This window comes from Colobus angolensis, unplaced genomic scaffold (genome assembly GCF_000951035.1).
Source record: "Colobus angolensis palliatus isolate OR3802 unplaced genomic scaffold, Cang.pa_1.0 Scaffold93, whole genome shotgun sequence".
NCBI classification, from domain to species: domain Eukaryota; kingdom Metazoa; phylum Chordata; class Mammalia; order Primates; family Cercopithecidae; genus Colobus; species Colobus angolensis.
The window spans coordinates 3,224,154-3,229,614 of NW_012123265.1; the positions used below are offsets into that span (position 1 = coordinate 3,224,154).

Genomic DNA, 5,461 nt, shown 5'->3' on the forward strand with positions numbered 1-5,461 from the left:
TCACATGGGACTAATAGCATTCACCAGCATTTTAGAGGGCAAAAAAAGGAAGTAGTAGATGCAAACGGAGTGGAAATCCAGAATCCAGAAGTAGGGGCAGTGCCCGGTTTTTGACTTGATGTATTAATACTTAGGGCTGAGGAACGTGGTCCGTGGTTCATGACTCAATATCTAAGGCCACTAACCTGCTGCAGCTGTCTCTGAGGCCAGCGTCTCCTGAGAACCTGTTAGATATACTAGGGTACCTCACAGGGACTTGGTTTTCCAGACCCTAATGTGTCAGCCATTCTTTGGCTGTTCTTCGCTGTATCGGGGACCTTCCCCTCGCCTTCATCGCCTAGCAGTCCCATGGGCTGCATTTTATGGCGGAAGAGGCAAGGGACAGGCCTAGGCCTCGGCCCCACTCTGATCCTTTGGTCCGGGTGCAGATAAGTCCGCCTGGACTGAACTCCGGAAGTCCCCCGCTGAGGTGGCGGCCTGGCTGCATCTGTGGGGCTGCAGTGACCATTAGCGAGGTGCCCAACAAAAAGGAGAACGCACAGCGCACAGCACAGATGCCAGGTGGAAGGGAGGTGGGGGTTTCGCTGCCCCGTGCCTCGCGTTTACTGTCCCATAGCGAGGCCTCGTCAACCACGTGCACAGTCCCCTAATTTTGGGGCTAATGCTCCTCTGAGGTAAAAACCCTAAAAACTGGGGGCGGTAAGATTAGATTTCTCTTTCAAATTGTAGCTTTCTTAAAAATCTTGCATCCAGGACAGGGGCCACCCTATTGCCCTAGGCAACCTGGGGCACCCGCGGAAGCGTTAAGGCTCCGTGCAGAGGCGGTGGGCGTGCCGGCCGGAAGTCCCTCCCACGGACGTGGGTCTGGACTGCTGGGCGGGAAACCCTAGCGGGCGTCGTGGCAGGTGGGCGGTGATGAAGAAAGGGCGGAAGCCTCCGCTTGAGGGTAGACGCCAAGGCCTCCGCTCCCGCGTGTTGGGCCCAGCCCTGCCTTACTGCGCTTGGAAACTCCGTATGTTGGCGGCTGTAGAAGGCGGGTTGGGCCGGCCAGGATGTCTTACCGTCCCGTCAGGCCCTTCTTAGCTCACGTGAGGAGAAGGGTCGAGTTGGGGGAACGGAGCCTTTATGAGCAGGTGCCAGGCCCCAGCTGTTGTCCCCACAGCCTTTGGCGGGAAGAGACAGTTATCACGAACCATTTAGAGGCGTGTAGAGCCTGGCAGTATTAGCCCCTATTTCACTTCTGACTCCCCAGGCGCCTCCCCTGATGACTTAGATGTGTGGAGAGGGTGGGACCCACCGTTGAGGTCGTTTCTCAGAGCCAGGGCCGGGCTGCACGTCCCACAGCACCTGAGCGGGGAGGGCCTGCTGAGCGGGCTGATGGCTCTCGAGCGGCCCGCGCCGCTCACCAGTGCCCTGCTCCCGCGCAGGACTTGCGAGCCGTGGTCAGAGAGGAGCCTGGAGGGGCCACCTAAGCTCTGCACAAGGAATTCCTCCAACTCTGTAGGTGAGCCGGCCGCGGGCTGAATGGGCAGGAAGCCGGGTGGGGTGAGCGCTCCCGCCTTGGAAAGGTTACGTGTCTGTTACCTGTGGAACCCGGGAGGAGGCCTTGAGGATTTATGCACTGGGCTCGGGGGGGATCCTATTGCAGAGCCGGCTGACTCCGGGTACCCACAGTGCGTTTTCTGGGACCTGAATGACTGTTCTTTTGACCCGTTTAAACGATCGAAAACAAATTTGCCCTTTCTCTCTTGCGTCTTCTTTAGAGGGTATTTTCGCTGTGTATAATTACAAGCTGGGTATCAGCTGACAATAATTTAGTGGTGGGATTATCAGCTCTGCCAGCCTTACACAAAAAGATGCCATTTATCTTTCTGATATATTGGGATAATATTTCGATTTCAAAAAGGTTTCTTGGCCTGGCGTGGTGGCAGTCACCTGTAATCCCAGCTACTCGGGAGGCTGAGGCAGGAGAGTCGCTTGAACCCGGGAGGCGGAGGTTGCAGTGAGCCAAGATGGCGCCACTGCACTCCAGCCTGGGCGACAGAGCCAGACTGTCTCAAAAAATTTTTTTTCTTTCTTTTTATTTATTTATTTTGAGACAGGGTCTCCCTCCATCATCCAGGTTGGAGTGCAGTGGCATGATGTCGGCCCACTGTAACCTTCATCTCCTGGGCTCAAGGGATCATCCCACTTCAGCCTCCCAAATAGCTGGGATTACAGGTGCGTGACCACGCCCAGCTACTTTTTCTACTTTTCCTTGGTAGAGATGGGGTTTCACAATGTTGCCCAGGCTGGTCTCCAACTCCTGGCCTGAAATCTTCCGCCCACCTCGGCCTCCCAAACTGCTGGGATTACAGGCGCGAGCCACCACGCCCGGCTCCTCAAAAGCTTTTGGTATACATTTTGTAAATCAAGTAAACGAGTAATATTCAGCTACTTTTCTTATTGCAATTTGGATTTGAGTTTACTGTTTTGGGGAGTGGGCTGAGTGAAACGTGTAAGTGGGAGAGGTTCTCTCTGTCATCCAGAAAAAAATCCTTTTCTTCCTGTGAGAATAAAGAATTTTGAAATCTTGTTTGTGACAGTACATATATTCACTAAATTACTAAAAGCACTTCATAATCTGCTTTATATGGCAGATGCTTTTGTTCTTGAGAATATACTTGTTTATAATTTTAAATATAATTTTGTGATTATCAATCCCTTGAAAGTTATAACTTATCCTTTGCTATGGGTGTGAGCACTTCTCAAGTAAATAGATGACTTGTATTAATGCTACCAAGTACTTGGCAAACTCTTTTTGTGCAAAGTAACCACTTATAAGAAGAAAGTATAAAAACAAAGGGAGAAAAGAGTGTGAGTGGTCAGTTTTAATTTCAAAGCATTTAGGTTTAAAAGTTATACATTACGCCTCATAGGCCAGGCACGGTGGCTCAGCCTGTAACCCCAGCACTTTTGGAGGCCGAGGCGGGTGGATCACCTGAGGTCAGGAGTTCGAGACCAGCCTGGCCAACATCGTGAAACCCTGTCTCTACTAAAATTACAAAAATTAGCCGGGCGTGGTGGTGCGTGCCTGTAATTCCAGCAATTCCAGCCACTCAGGAGGCAGAGACAGGAGAATTGCTTGAACCCGGGAGGTGGAGGTTGCACTGAGCTGAGATCACACCACTGCACTCCAGCCTGGGCAACACAGTGAGACTCTGTCTGAAAAAAAAAAAAATTATACATACCCCTCTTAAAAATTATATTAAAAGCAGAATAGATTGGATAATTAAAATTAAGGATATAGTCCTTAAAGTTGTCCATGAAACAAAAACATCCATATATGATAACAGTTTTCCATTTTCTGAAGAGTTCATTTTTTTAAATCTAGTAATCTTTTCCAAATCTTAACCCATTTGTTGAAAAGCAATATGTATTTATGTACGGGAGACAGTATAAGAGTAGTTAAGAGTGTAAGCCCTGGCCTGATTTTCTTGGTTCCCGTTTTAACTCTGGCACTTACTAGCAATTTGAAGTTAGTCAAATTATTTGCCCTCTCCTCATGTATCTTCATCCTTATAATTCCCTCATAAGGTTATCGTGGAGACGAAAAAGAATATTCATAAGGTGTAAAGAACAGAGCCTAGCTTCAATAGGCATTTACTGAATTTTAAAAGCTGTTATTATTATAAAAATTGTGAAAAATAGAAAATAGTGGGATAAAATCCATAGAACCACCAACTAAAGACAAGTGTTAATATGTCATCTTTCTAGCCAGTCTTATTTTATGTTTACCTCTAATTTGGATCATACCGTAGATTAAATTGAGTCTTGCTATTTTTGGTTAACTTTGTAACATAAGCATTTTTCTTTGCTATTGAACATTTCTAGTAAATGTGAATATTCTTGTAATAATATCCTATCTTGTGGACTTATACCTACTTCTATTTTAATGTAATATTTAGGTTAAAAAATGGGCCAAGCATGGTGACTCATGCCTCTAATCTCAGCACTTTGGGAGGCCAAGACAGGAGGATCTCTTGAAGCCAGGAATTCAAGACGAGACTGGGCAACACAGCAAAACCCCTGCCTCTACAAAAATATTTAAAAATTAGCTGGGTGTGGTGGTGTGTGCCTGTAGACTCACCTACTCGGAATGCTGAGGCAGGAGGATCACTTGAGCCTAGGAGTTTGAACCTGCAGTGAGCCAAGATCATGCCACTGCACTACAGCCTGGGTGACAGATTGAGACCCTGTCTCTTTAAAAAAAAAAAAAAAAAAAGGCAAAAATAATATACCTGTACATTTGTATAGTACTTTATAAAAGATTTTTACATTTGTTATTTCTTTAAACATTTCTTTGTGCTTAAGAATTTTTTTTTTTCTTTTTGAGACAAGGCCTTGCTCTATAAATGGATAATTGGATATCTCTCTTTAACAACATAGTGTTGGAATAAATAAGAATTTTAGAGTTCTGTGAATCCTGATTTGTTGCTCTAAGAAGTTAACTGGATTCTGAGGCAAATTTTCTAACTAATCAGTTTAGCATTTTAAAGTAGGGTATGTGAGAGGTCATACCAGAGTTGCCAGTTATTTTAAAAATGGTTCTAGGCTGGGCATGGTGGCTCAAGTGTGTAATCCCAGCACTTTGAGAGACTGAGGTGGGTGGATTGCTTGAGTTCAGGAGACCAGCCTGGACAGCATAGTGAGATGCCATCTCACTATACCATGTCAAAAATAAACATGGGTTGTTAATTTAGTATTTAGCTTGTGAAGAGAAAGGCCAATCTAAAGTGTATGTGTGTGTGTTTTATAAATCTCTCATAGGTAAGAGGGGTCCCTAATCTGAAACTATGAGATGAAGATTTCCATGAAGAAAATAAGAAAGTGGGGACTGGATATGGGAGCTCACACCTGTAAACTCAGCACTTTGGGAGGCTGAGATGTGTGGATTGCTTGAGACCAGGAGTTTGTGACTAGCCTGGGCAACATGGCGAAACCCCATCTCTACAAAATTAGCCAAGTGTGGTGGCATGTGCCTGTAGTTTCAGCTACTCTGGAAGCTGACGTGGGAGGATCACCTGAGCCTGGGAGGTCAAGGCTGCAGTAAGTCATTATCAAGCCACTGCACTCCAGCCTGGGCATCAGAGTGAGACCCTGCTGTCTCAAAAAAAAAAAAAAAAAAAAAAGAAGGGAATGAGACCAGTTAAGAGGTCCAGTTAGATCCAGTCACCCATTCATTTGCTTAATAAAATTTCTTGAATGCGTATAGTGCTTAAAAATGCCAGATATGTTTATGTTTTTAAATGTAATTATTGTAACAACTCTGTGAAATAGGAATATCATTTCTATTTTACAGATGAGGATACAGAGCCTCAAAGAATTTAATCAACCTGCTTGATAGCACACATCTAATAAGTTGCAGATTCAACTTATTAACTAAGTTAATTAAATTTAATTTTTTTTTTTTTTTTTTTTT

The 5,461-nt window shown here is 45.4% G+C and overlaps 1 protein-coding gene across 1 annotated transcript in view; it reads left to right on the top strand.

The window, feature by feature from the left end:
• Positions 1–856: 856 nt before the first annotated feature.
• CCDC79 (coiled-coil domain containing 79) overlaps positions 857–5,461 on the top strand; it is a 53,403-nt gene continuing 48,798 nt past the window's right edge. Inside the window, exons 1-2 of the mRNA XM_011932143.1 lie at positions 857–1,012; positions 1,428–1,504. The gene's annotated coding sequence lies outside the window, so the exon portion shown is untranslated. The remainder of the gene's footprint in view (positions 1,013–1,427; positions 1,505–5,461) is intronic.